We start from the raw sequence: 14,615 nt of genomic DNA on the forward strand, positions 1-14,615 counted from the left end.
TTTGTCCTGCTATTGAGATGTCTGGTTTTACTTGTGAATTGTTTTTTTGAGAAGTAAATGTTTTGGAAATGTTAAATTGAAGGCAGGACTTTTAGAGACAGGCTGAGATATATGTGACAATGTTATCTGTCAGTTTTGCTGCAACGTCTGAATAACTGTCATCAGCGTACATTAAGGTGTTACAACTCTTTCATACCGAGGGCAGATTGTGAATGTAAATGTAAATGCTGAACAAAAGCGGGCCAATTATTGAACCCTGTGGAACACCAGTTGATAATTGTAGAAGATGAAAATGATGATTTTTGGTTTTTATAGTTTTAGTCCCAACTGAGAGGTAAGACTTGATGAGATTGATAAATTCTTTTGAAAATCAAAAAGATTTAAGGAATTATATTTACATAACAATAGTGATACCAACATTTGTCAGTATCTGTAGCTGACGCTATTTGGTCAGTTTTCTCAAACATTTTTATTTTCATGGGAGTTTTCTCGTCAAGTTGGCTCAGGCATCATTGTGGTTGTTTTGTTGTTTATTTGTTTATTTATTTAAGTTAATATTTACCGGTGTAAGTCATCATGTGACCACGGGCGACGCCCCGGAAGTATAAATAGAGACTGGGAGAGAGATAGAGGAAGAGAAGCCGTGAAACAGAACGGTGAAAGAAAAGACTGGCTAGAGAAAAGAAAAAGACAAACGTCTGCCAGAAAACCACTTCACTACCAATGGTCACATGTTGGCGAACACAGTAAATATGCTTATGTTTGTTTATTTTATACTGTTTGTAATACATTATTGCTGATGCATTTTCTGTTTTGTTTAGTTTTCACGGTGCCAAGGTGTCAAAGTGTAAAGTGTCAAATCTGCAATTAAACCTGACCGGACACAAACATCAGTATGGAGCGTGAAGTCCTTTTTTAGACCGAGAAGAACCACGGTAGTTACAGTATCTATATATCAATACTAACAGTCCCCTCCCAGGAATTTGGGTTGATTCCGCATGTTTGAGTTTTCAACTTTTTTCAACAATAAAAACGCATAAATGAAAATGTGTTGCTTGTTATGAAAAGGAGAGGCAAGACAAAAGACAAACTTGACTTTTAAGGTAATATATATTTATAAATCAGATGTTAATTATTGAATAATAGAATGTCTGTATCCCTTTAAATCAAATTTATATATTTTTTTATTAAATGGTCATTATTGTGTCACTTTTTGTAAGATTATCAGGTATTATACTTCCATAACTTACATTAATTGAATATAAAATTTAAATATAAAAATCATCTTTCAGATCAAAACTCCAGAACCATTTTAGCAAAGTACAACTCTTGGTTTGAGTAGTCTGTAAGTTTCACTTTGGAAATGCATTTGCTGTTCCCTGTCCATTTCCCCCACTGCTTTGAATTATAAACCATTCAAGTGTGTGAATGGGGAGCTGCACATTTGAAAAGTTCAATAAAGTTCGGGTGCCCTCCACGGTGGCGAGCATAGTCACACTCTATTCAGCTCCAGTATTCAGTCACTGAATTTAGCAATAGCCAAATTGGGGCAGGGAAATTCAGTTGAGTAATTACTATTATTGTAATCACTTAAAGGGCTTACCAAAAAAAGCTAATAAATGAGGGGGGGGATATCTCAATAATTTCTTAGGAGCATCCGGATATTGATATTCAGATATTATGTGTTATGATATAGTTCTCCCCCCTGGTTTAGACCTGTTTTAGTCCTTGGTCAAATACCTGCTTTGGTCCTGTTTTAGTTTTGCTTTAGTCATGTTTTTGCCCATGACGAACACCTAGGGCCGTATTTTGCCCCTGGAGGTAGTGTTAAGGTGGGCGCAGCGGTGCTCATTTTGTCACATCTTGCCGTCGGCGCAATTGATGACAACGTAAGGGATCATCTCAAAATGGGTTGAAGCTGAAATGCTAAAAAACTCTCTCAGCAACGAGCATTAGGCCAACATTAGGCGGTGGGTGCGGCTCGGAGCACGGGGAGTGCGTACGGGGGAGCACGGCGCACGGTGCTTTGTTGATCACAGCGCGCAGTGGCCAGCGCGAGGGAGCACCCGCCCCGCTCCCCGCGCTGGCCACGGCGCGCCGTGAACCATGTGGATTGAGTAAACAAACATGCGCAACAGGTGACATTATTTGCAGAATTCATATCTTCTACTGATAAACATGCCAAAGGATGTTCAGGGACTAAAGGTGAGCAGGGTCTATCAAGCTACTATCGTTTTATCAACGCGTTAACATTTTATGTGAAGCCAGTCTTTCGTCTTTTGATGGGGGGGAGGGGGTCCAGAGAGAGACGAAAAAAATTCAGCTTCAACCCATTTTGAGATGATCCCTAAGGGTGTGGTCTGGTGCATTCTGTAAATAGCCAGTAACCAATAAACTTCAAAACTAGTGCGCTAAAACAATCTTCATGAGCATAAATAACACAAATTATAAGTTATATAAAAATGAATACAATCACATTTTGTGTGGTTATTTTTTTCCCACTCATGTAAACAGCGCAGCACCGTTACACACTCAGCTCTTAAAGGTCCCATATCATGCAAAATTTACTTTTCAGAGCTCTTAACCTTCTTACAGTGCTATTGGTGCCTCATATATGTTCCCTAAGTGTTTTTTTGATTTAGCAATACAGTCTATATCCTTTTCCTCGGATCTGCAGATGGACGGGGCCTACTCACAAGGACGTGTCATATTCATCCTGTGGCCCCCCTCCCCGTGTTACCGTGGGTTCTCTCCGGGTTCTCTGGCTCCTCCCACCGTCCAAACACATGCATGTGTTAGGCAAAAATTGGCAACTCAAAATTGGCCCTAGTTGATGAATGTGAGAGTGAATGGTTGTCTGTAATGTCTATGTCTCTGTGTTGACCCTGCGACGAGTTGGCCATTGTCCAGGGTGTACCCCGCTTAAGGCCCAAAGTCACTGGGATAGGCTCCAGTCACCCCCGACCCCGAAAGGGAACAAGCGGTAGAAAATGAATGAATGAATGAATGAATGAGATCTTTAAAGATCTTTGCTGGACACCTCCACCTCTCACTCTGGACACCTGTTACTATGCAGTCTGGGCCGTACTGGACCGTGCAGAGCTGCATGTATTCTATTTAGAAAATTGAATAAATACTAACTGTCACATCACATTCACGCAAAATGTATAACTGGCAACACGTGCATGTACGATGAGACTGAGCTGACCACAGTGTGTGCTCTGTTCTCGCGCCCTCACCACGCAGCATTCCATCAAGCTCAGGTCCAGTTAAATTGGCACAGGCCAGTCTCGAGGACATACGCTCCAAACACCGGGGAAACTGGGACTGAGCGGGCCAAATGCCACACGGTTACGGTCCGCTCACATGCTTGGAGACAACAATCACTGGGGGCTCAGAGCCTATGTAATTATGTATGTACCACAGGTGCATGGTGGCAGAGCGGTTAGAGCTCTGGCCTCCCAATAAGGAGATTGTGGGTTTGATTCTCAAACCAAACCAACATCTTCCCATGTTACTGTGGGTTCTCTCAGGGTTCTCTGGGTTCTTCCCACATCCAAAGACATGGATGTGTTAGGTCAATTGGCCCTCATCTGAATTAAAATGTTTATTGCCATTGTTAATTAACAGAATTCCCGGTTCACATAGTTAGTGTCCTGGGCGAGAAGTGTAGGCTGTGAGCCGAACTGCTTGTCCCTGAGTCCTGGAGACGTAGAGGTCCTGTAGAGATGGAAGTTTGCAGCCGATCACCTTCTCAGCAGCGCATATTGTGCTGTAGTCCCTGTTAGTCCCTGTCTGTGGGTCTGCACCATCATCTCCGCTGGCAGCTTGGCTTTCCTCAGCTCACGCAGGAAGTACATCCTCAGCTGGACCTTCTTGATGAGGGAGCTGAATGAATAAATGAATGTGAGCGTGAATTGTTGTCTGTGTCTCAGTGACTGCGACAAGCTGGCTCCTGTCCAGGGTGTATCCACCTAAGGCCAAAAGTCACTGAGATAGGCTCCAGTCACCCGCGACCCCTAACGGCAACAAACAGTAGAAATAAATGCATGAATGTATGTACCACACCTTGAGTAGCTAGGATGAAGATATAACAACACATTTCTGTGGTAGTATTGTTTGTCCCCTAGACTTGCTCCTTGGATTGATGAGTTTTCACTAGCCTGGTCAGCCAAGTGTAAAATCCAGTGTAATACGTTCCGTTTTAATTTGGGACACTACCAGTCGCTGAATACCAATGTGTTCCTGTGGGAAATGCGACTGCATAACAACTGCGTTGGGTGCAACTGACTAGAACAATCTGTATTTCATAATTTTATGCACAAGCTGGTGTGATTGAAAATGAGATCACAGTGATAACACATGGTAAAGACAAATAAGTCACATGCATGTGTAAGCTTTCTTGAGGATGGTCAGTCAGTGCGGCGGCTCGCACCAATTGAAATAGTATGCCTAGTATTTTAAAATAATTAAGTCAGTTGACAGTCACCTATCAAGCCTCTGGGGCCAGAGTAAACACTGTAAGCAGAGACGCCTCTAGGATTTTGAAACAGGGGTGGGCAAGGGGTGGCCAGAAGAAGGGGTGGTCCCCCCCGAAAAACGTTTTGTGCACTTTTAGGGCTTCCTAGCAAGTTATGGTAATGTTGATCTATTAAATATACCAACAGTGATAATGGCCTATGAACCAGCTATGATTACCATAGATTGCGTCTATTAAAGAGTGCATTGTTTTTACTGTGACATTCCCACTTTGCAGAATGGATGCATGGTTATACGCCTGAAGAATGATTAGGTGTTTCAGCTCAATATTATCTAAAACTTTCACACCTTTTGGTTGTTTATTTGTCCAGCGTAAACAAGCAGACCCTTCTTACAGCAGGTTCCCCTAAATCAGGAAAGTTAGAATAAAACTTTAACTAAGTAAACCTTCACAATAAATGATAATGATTTGTTTTTCTCTGAACTGACATCTTAACATGGTTGAGGGGTTTGAGCGCCCGAATGATCCCAGGAGCTATGTTGTCGGGGGCTTCAAGCTCCTGGTAGGGTCTCCCAAGGCAAACAGGTCCTAGGTGACGGGTCGGACAAAGAGCACCCATTATGAAGCACAAAACAACAGCAGTTACATCGCCCGGATTGGCGTCACCGGGGCCCCATCCTGGAGCCAGGCCAGGGGTGGGTGCTCGATAGCGAGCGCCTGGTGGCCGGGTCTTTCCCCACGTGCCCGGCTGGACACAGCCCGAAAGAGAGACGTGGGGCCAACCTCCCTTGGGCCCATCACCCGCAGGAGGATCCATAAGGGGCCGGTGCAGAGTGATCTGGGCGGCAGTCGACGGCAGGGGCCTCGACAACCAGATCTTCGGACACAGAGACTAACTCTGGGGACATGGAATGTCACCTTGCTGCGGGGGAAAGAGCCTGAGCTTGTACGGGAGGTTGAGCGGTATCGATTAGATATAGTCGGCCTCACCTCCACGCACAGTTTGGGCTCTAGAACCCAACTCGAGAGGGGCTGGACGCTCCACTTCTCTGGTGTTGCCTGCGGGGAGAGGCGGCGGGCTGGTGTGGGCTTGCTTATAGCTCTTCAACTCAGCCGCCATGTGTTGGAGTACACCCCGGTGGACGAGAGGGTCGCGTCCCTTCGCCTTTGGGTGGGGGATAGGTCTCTCACTGTTGTGTCGGCCTACGGGCCAGACAGCAGTGCAGAGTACCCGGCCTTCTTGGAGTCCTTGGGAGGGGTACTGGACAGGGGGACTCCGTTGTTCTACTGGGGGACTTCAACGCCCACATGGGCAATGACATTGACACCTGGAGTGGGGTGATCGGGAAGAACGGCTTCTCCGATCTGAACCCGAGTGCTGTTCAGTTATTGGACTTCTGTACTAGCCACAGATTGTCCATAACGAACACCATGTTCAAGCACAAGGGTGTCCATCAGTGCAGGTGGCACCAGGACACCATAGGCCGGAGGTCAATGAGCGACTTTGTTGTCGTTTCATCTGACCTCCGGCCACGTGTCTTGGATACTCTGGTGAAGAGAGGGGTAGAGTTGTAGAGCACCACCTGGTGGTTGGATCCGCTGGCGGAGGAGGAAGCCTGACAGACTTGGCCGACCCAAGCGCATTGTGAGGGTTTGTTGGGAACGTCTTGGAGCCCTCTGTCAGTAGGGTATTCAACTCCGGGAGAGTTTCTCCCATATCCCGGGGGAGGCTGGGGACATTGAGTCCGAGTGGACCATGTTCTCCGCCTCCATTGTTGATGCGGCTGCTCGGAGCTGTGGTCGCAAGGATTCCGGTGCCTGTCGTGGCGGCAACCCCCGAACCCGGTGGTGGACACCGGAAGTAAGGGATGTTGTCAGACTGAAGAAGGTGGCCTATCAGGCCTCTCTGGCTTGTAGGTCTCTTGAGGTCATCGACAGGCCAAGCGGGCCGCAGATTCTGCTGTCGCAGAGGCAAAAACCCGGGGCTGAGTTCGGGGACCATGGAGGAGGACTGTCGGTCTGCCCCAAAGAAATTCTGGCAAACCATCTGGCGCCTCAGGAGGGGGAAGCAGTGCTTCAACAACACCGTTTATAAGTGTGGGTGGAGACCTGCTGACCTCGACTGGGGATGTCGTTGGACGGTGGAAGGAATACTTTGAGGATCTCCTTAATCCCACCGTCACGTCTTCCAAAGAGAAAGCAGAGACCGGGGACTCAGAGACTGACTCGTCCATCACCCAAGCTGAAGTCACTGAGGTTGTTCGCAAACTCAGATGAGATCTGCCCTGAGAACCTAAAGTCTCTGGGTGTTGTAGGACTGTCTTGACAAACACGTCTCTGCAACATCGCGTGGCGGTCAGGGACAGTGCCTCTGGACTGGCAGACCGGGGTGGTCTAAGAAGGGGGACCGGAGGGTGTGTTCCAACTACAGAGGGATCACACTCCTCAACATCCCCAGTAAGGTCTATTCCAGGGTACTGGAGAGGAAAATCCGACCGATAGTCGAACCTCGGATTCAGGAGGAGCAGAGTGGTGGGAGTTTGCCAAACCAGTACACATGTGCTTTGTGGATCTGGAGAAGGCTTTCGACCGTGTCCCTCGGGGTGTCCTTTGGGGGGTGCTCCGGGAGTATGGGGTCTGGGGCCCTTTGTTCAGGGCTGTCCGGTCCCTGTATGACCGGAGCAGGAGCTGTGTTCGCATTGCCGGCAGTAAGTCAGACCTGTTCCCAGTGCATGTTGGACTCCGCCAGGGCTGCCCTTTGTCACCGGTTCTGTTCATAGTTTTTATGGACAGAATTTCTATGCACAGTCAGGGATCGGAGGGTGTCCAGTTTGGGGACCACAGGATCTCATCTCTGCTGTTTGCAGACGATGTTGTCCTGATGGCTCCATCAAACCCTCCAAATCCGAGGCCATGGTTCTCAACCGGAAAAAGGTGGCTTGCCCTCTCCGGGTGGGTGGGGAGTCATTACCCCAAAGTGGAGTAGTTCAAGTATCTCGGGGTCTTGCAATCGAGTGAGGGAAGGATGGAGCGTGAGATTGACAGGCGGACTGTTGTGGTAAAGAAAGGCAAAGCTCTCTGGTCCGGTTAATCTACGTTCCTACCCTCACCTATGGTCATGAGCTCTGGGGAATGACCGAAAGGACAAGATCGCAGATACAAGCGGTCGAAATGAGTTTCCTCTGCCGGGTGGCTGGGCGCTCCCTTAGAGATAAGGTGAGGAGCTCGGCCACACGGGGGGAGCTCGGAGTAGAGCCGCTGCTCCTCCACGTCAAGAGGAGCCAGCTGAGGTGGCTCGGACATCTGTTCCGGATGCCTCCTGTGCGCCTCCCTGGGGAGGTGTTTTGGACATGTCCCACCGGGAAGAGGTCCCGGGAAACACCCAGGACACGCTGGAGGGACTATGTCTCTCGGCCGGCTTGGGAACGCCTCGGGATCCCCCCGGAGGAGTTGGAGGAAGTGTCTGGGGAGAAGGAAGTCATGGAGTCCCTGCTTAGACTGCTGCCCCCACGACTCGGCCCCGGATAAAGCGGAAGAAGATGGATGGATGTTTTTCTTTTGACCTAAGTGTGAGAGAGAACTGAGCAGAATGTAATAAAGTGCTAATTTTCTATTACCAACCAATCAGACGCGGCCTGTCCACTAGGATGGCCAAATTTCAGGCCACCCCTTGAAGGCACCCCACACTGTAAGTGTTTTAAAATAAAAAATGATATCAGTACTAACCTGATTAGATTTTTCCATAATTTTGGTAATTACACAAAAGCAAAGAGCTGTACCCAGCTCTATACCCAAGGATTGAACTACTGTCACATGGGTTGATGGACAAGCAACGTGAGCTACTGCCACATTTTATAGAATGCATACAAAACGCTCATGCAGAAAAAGACAAGAACAAAACATGAAGCCGGTGAAGTCATATGTTCTTCTAAAACAGCAAGTGTGTTCATTCCAACTGGTTTGGTGCAGATGTAGTCAGTCGTGATCCTGGCTCTGAGTGCTGCCACAAAGCCAACCAAACCCAAAGCTGTGAATTAGATCCAATAAATGCTCCATCTGGCAGCAGGTCAGGACAAAGCCATACGGTAATTAGAATGAGGGCACCAAACACAGCTCATTCACTCCCCACATAATGCCCGTATTCATCCAACTCTTCAGGTTCTATCCTCTTCTCTGTTCACTCACACCTTTTTCTGCTTTGGAAGTAAACGACTAATTATGTGTAATTACTAGGCCAGCCTGGCGTGTAGACACTAATTCTGTGAGCTTTGCTTTTTCGAGACATACTTTGAGACATTGTTTGAAGTTACAGTACTCTTGCTTTAGTTTACATGAGTAACATTACATTATTTGAACATTAGCGCTTACACAGTACCTTCAGATAGGAATTTGGTTTTGGAATTTTTGTATCTATCATTCGGAAATATTAGAATTTGCCTTGTTTAATGTTTTATCAGTTTTTTACTCAGTACTCAATTAAGATAAGATATTCCTTTATTGTCCCACATGGGGAAATTTCATTGATGCAACGCAGGAAGATACAGAGGTAGATACAGAAGAAAATAACAGATCACTTATAGCTTCCTCCTCTCCCTCTCTGTGATGCTGCTGCTCCAGCAGGCCACACCGTACAGGAGGGCTGATGCCACCACAAAGTCGTAGAAGGTCTTCAGGAGTGGCCCTGTCACTCCAAAAGACCTGAGTCTCCTCAGGAGGTAGAGCCGACTCTGGATCCACTCTGCCAGGTCATACTCCACTCCAGCAGTCTCCAGCTTGTCCCTCAGGAGCAGCGGCTGGATGGTGTTGAAGGCGCTGGAAAGGTCGAAGAACAGGATCCTCACAGAGCTGCCAGGCTTTTCCAGGTGAGAGAGAGAGCAGTGCAGCAAGGAGATGACAGCGTCCTCCACTCCGATGCCAGGCCGGTATGCAAACTGCAGCGGGTCCATGGCTGAGCTCACTGTGGAGCGGAGGTGGTCCAGGACCAGCCGCTCCAGTGTCTTCATCAGGTGGGACGTGAGAGCCACCGGCCTGAAGCTGTTGAGGTCTTTGGTGCGCGTGTCAGGTACCAGACAGGAGGTCTTCCAGACCTGTGGTACTCTTGTTACACAGCTCGCTCGCTCTCTCTCGCTCTCTCTCGCTCTCTCTCGCTCTCTCTCGCTCTCTCTCGCTCTCTCGCTCTCTCTCTCTCTCTCTCTCTCTCTCTCTCTCTCTCTCTCTCTCTCTCTCTCTCTCTCTCTCTCTCTCTCTCTCTCTCTCTCTCTCTCTCTCTCTCTCTCTCTCTCTCTCTCTAGAACAGTCATAAAAAAAAGAAAAAAAAAGAGCTCAGGCCAAAAAAGTGCAAAGAGCTCACAGACTGATCCAAAAAGAGATCAGAGGTTGGAGAGAAAACCATTTTCTATGTTAAAAAAAAAGGTTGCTATAACTTTTTCACCTGGTCATTTACAACACACTGGCCTACATTGGGCATGTCTCCAGTACAGTCCAAGTCATTGGATTGGAATAAAGAAAACAAAGGGGGTTATTTACTGACCACCAAAAGCTTTGCATTTACCGACCACTTTCACTGGATATTCTTGGGACTTGGGGCTTGGTTGATTCAGTTTGGCCCACAGCCATACGTCTGGATGCAGCCACGACGAACTGTTTATCACTGAAGTTGTGGAACTAAAGTATAATAGGTCTGGTTCGAGACTGGTTTGGGGGCCAGAGAGCGGTGCGCACGATCTATTTTTATTTTCTAGCTTTTGTTGGAAGATTAAGATAGTTGGGATCCAGGTCTCCATATAATTTGTCACATCCTTGCCCTCAGTGTCCTCTTTAATGCTGACAATCCGCAAATTATATCTGTGTTCTCAGTCCTCCAGGGTCGTCCAGTTTGTCTGTCAAAAAGCGCACCTGATTTGTCAATTCTTCCACTTTTTTTTGTAGAGTAGAGACAGTGTCCTTCAGGTCAGAGACCTTCTCCTCGGCCGCCACAGCGGGCACAGAGGGTCAAGCTTGCCACTAATGGATCTCAAAACACCCATTTCCACCAGGGGCACGTCTATATTTGTGTCCACTGTCTTCGTAATCGTGTGAGTAATCTACCGTAAGGCCGACCATAATCACCAGGTCTATGCCGAGTCTTCTCTGCAAAAGCTTCTGATCTGGAACTGGAGCAATCGCGGGACGCAGCCGTGGCAGCAGTGGGCCCAAGGCGCGCAGTGGCCAGTGTAGAAGCAGTGCAATTCCCGCCTGAATGCACGGAAACTAGCGCCGGAGCAGAGCTGGCAACTAGCTTTGGTGCAGCACTGCTAGCCTGATTCTCTGGCGTTTTTCTTCTTTTCTTAGACATGTTCACAAAATAAGTGTCCAGTCTCTTCATATGTCTACTCCCTCACCAGGTGAATTCATAATAAGGACAGATTATTTCCACGGATATGACCGCAGTCAGACAGATGTGTTTGATCTAAGCAGCCATCATCCCGGAAGTCCGGTTATTGCCCTTTTCTATTGGTGAAAGTTTTACTGGTACCACCACATCCATGCTCTTTGTATTTTTATCCTTTTTTTTTGTCTACCATAAGTAAAAGCCTGTTGCACATCTATTTGCCTATTTTTAACATATATTGACAACTACAAACTAATTAAATCTTGAATAATACCTTTAAATGTCTATTTTAAAGTATTTACGCATATTTTCTTGGTCAAAATAAAAAATCATGTAATTATTTTACAAAATGTTCTTCATTACAATCAAGCATTTGTTCCTGTTCAAAAGCTGAAAATGCAGATAAAGTTAGAAGAGAAGGTTGATACTAGAAAAAAAGAAAAAATGTATTTCACTTCTCTGCAAGTGCATTTGCTAAAGTCCTTTATAGTTGCGGGTACAAAACAGATGTCTGGACAATACGCCGCTGTGGGCTGAAGGTCAGCGCTGAGTGTTCCTCCCACTTATCATACAACACGAGCACATTTAGGCAAAAGAAAAGAAAATATGTATTCAGCTCTCTCCAAGGCTTCCAGCATAACCATTGAACAGATCAGGCAGCGGGGGGAAAAACACTTATTAATGCTATTGCATTTGTGCTTAGGCATTTCCAATGTCTTCCTGCTAGTGGCACTTCAAAATGTACTCATCTGGAAAGCATCACAGAGATTTAAAATCACAAATAGTAGTCCTCAAAAGCATATCAAAACATTCTAGAATCCCCACAGTTTAAAATAGGTTGCGTTCACGTTCTAGGAATTGAGGATGACATAATTTCAGCTACTATTGCAGATTAACTGTTTCTAAAGAAATTGACCAAACATATAGCCCACTTATATCAAGCTGTACTATTTGTTGATGTTGATATTTGACTTGATCAAATACAACCTGAAAACTCAAGAAAAAATATAAAAATGGATTTAAACAGCACATTTTCAGGAGCCCAAGTTCATGGTCGTGTTTAGGATCAAAATAATAAGAAGATACAATATATATTTTTAGTATTTGTGTAAAGTAGAAAGTAGCTCTTAGAAAATATGTAATGTGTGCATATGGATTATAAGAATATATATGCGTATTTGGTCTGTCAATGAAATCACAGCCTTTAAAATGCCAACATGACTCATTTATTTCTGTTCCTTCTGGGTTACTTTTAACTTGTTTGTGGCATTTCCACTCAAAAAATAACATAAAAAGTGTGTGCATGTTTTAGCAGCAACAAGATATGACCATAGAGATAATATTTTTTGGATTGTATTTTGTATTGAATAGATTTTTTCTTATCTGGTCATCCTTGGTAAGATTGAAATATGTTGCTTTAAGAAATCGACAAACTCTTGGCAGAAATGAAAAGTTACAAGTATGTCTCAAACTATCTGCACACAACAACGTGAGGTGCAGAGAAATGCACATGGAAGTCATTTCAAAAAGTAGGACAGTTTGCAAGCTAATAAAGATAACTGATCTATTCCAGACTCTTCTAATTTCCATCCCTAACAGACAATTCGATGGGTGGAATAAAATGATCTCAAGAATTGTATGGTGCAGAAGAAAAACTTGTATACAATTCAAAACAAAACAACTATCAAAAGAAAAAGGTAGATGGGTTTACTTTGAGTTGCTCAGCCAGTTTTCAGTCCACTGCAGCGTGGGGGGGCTCTGGGCTTGTAGTTTGTGAGAAACTGAAGCCCACTCGACACTGAGGCGGGGTTGTTGTCAGAGAACTGCTGCTTCAGACACGTATTATACTGTGATCTAGCTCTCAACACCTCCCTGCTAAATCCATACTTTGCATCTTTTTAGCGCTCTCTGTCACCATCTGCTGCATCAGAGTTCTTAGGCTAGATCCGCAGATTGAGAATGACTCTTGGATGAGAGTCAAAATGTCTTGTTTTTCGAAAACAGTTTCTAGATGACTACAAATGAATCCTTTGCTAAGTTGGTTATTTTGATTTGCTTTATCGCTCTCTTGTTCTCTTCTATGTTCTGTGTTTATCTAATTACATACATACATACATGTATGCACACATGCATGCATACATTCTGACATACATTTTGACATGTAAGTCCCACAGGATCTTGTCTTGGTCATTCTCAACCACCTTTGGATGTGTTTCCCACTTTGACCTTTGTCTAAACTACGCACAGATGTTCCTGTTCACTATGCCAGCCACTTGGTGATAGCGCTACATGTATGCTGTCCCTGCCGGCATCTTACACCCTGCAGTTATGTTCTGGATTGTCTCAGGGGCCTCTTTGCACAGCCTACACCTCGGATCTTTTCTGGTGTGGTAGATCTGGGCATCTATTGCTCTGGTGCTCAGGGCATGTTCCTGTGCAGCCATGATGAGTGCCTCTATGGTGTCCTTCATTCCAGCCCACTCTAGCTATTGGTAGGATTTATTGATATCAGCCACTTCAGTTATGTTCCTGAGTTTATCCTCCCACAATGGTCCCTCCCATTATGGTTCTCCAGCACTTCATCCTCTGTTACCCATTGCCCGACGTAATGTAATCTGTTGGGGCCTTGTCCTTGATGTAGTTGTGGATCTTGGATGTTTCTGATGTGATCACTAGCAGAACGTAGCTGTTTATTGCCCAGACCTTGTTCTTGCCATTGAGCTAGCTTCTTAGGACTTGCCTTACTGGTTGTACGTATTTGGCTGTCTTGGTTGTCCTTGTTACCTCCTCGAGGTTGCCATTTGCCTGTGATATTCCAAGGTACTTGTAACCGTCCTCAATGTCTGCTATTGTTCCTTCTGGGAGAGAGACCCGTTCTGTGTGGACTACCTTCCCTCTCTTTGTCACCATCCGGCAACACTTCTCAAGCCTGAATGACATCCCAAAGTCAGCGATATAGATCCTGGTCATGTGGATCGGTGTGTCGATGTCTCGCTCACTCTTAGCGTACAGTTTGATGTCATCCATGTAGAGGATGTGACTGATCGGGGACCCATTCCTGAATCGGTATCCATAGCCAGTCTTATTTATTACTTGGCTGAGGGGGTTGAGACCTAAGCAGGACAGCAGCGGGGACAGGGCGTTGCATTGGTGTATGCGACATTTAATGGACACTTGTGCAAGTGGTCCTGTCAACAAGGAGTTGGTGTTTGGCTCCTTTGGTGTCTTTGCCGATGCCCTTCTGTGCTTTGCTCAAGTATTGATCCATGTACCCACTTATCTTAGCCGGTGATGCCTGATGATACCTGACATGAGGTTTCATGTTGTGGAGAGACAGGTTATTGGTCGATAGTTGGAGGGGACTGTGCCCTTGGAGGAATCCTTTCGGATCAGGATAGTACGAACTTTGGTTAGCCATTCAGGGTGAATTTTTCATACCTGAGACTCTTTCTTGGATGTCTGCCACTGTGATGGTAACTGGGTTCTGTTCAGGGAGGTTGCTGCAGTCCGCTCTTAGATCCATCAACCACTGTGCATCACTGTTATGTGTTGCCTCCTTTTTCCATATACTTTTTTCCTCTTTTTCCCATTTACTGAGCCATGGCTGCTACAGTGTTACGGCAGTTTCCTGTAAACAATGATCAAGTAAAGAGTAACCAGGCAATAACTTGAAGCAGAAACAGAGTCTCTCGGTCTCTCTCAAAAGGTGGAAGTTTATTCACGTGCACAGTGGATAAACACCCTCTCTCTCCCTAAGACAAGGTC

Source organism: Eucyclogobius newberryi, unplaced genomic scaffold, assembly GCF_026437365.1.
Source record: "Eucyclogobius newberryi isolate DKJ021-1_F unplaced genomic scaffold, fEucNew1.0.hap1 SCAF_58, whole genome shotgun sequence".
Taxonomy (NCBI): domain Eukaryota; kingdom Metazoa; phylum Chordata; class Actinopteri; order Gobiiformes; family Gobiidae; genus Eucyclogobius; species Eucyclogobius newberryi.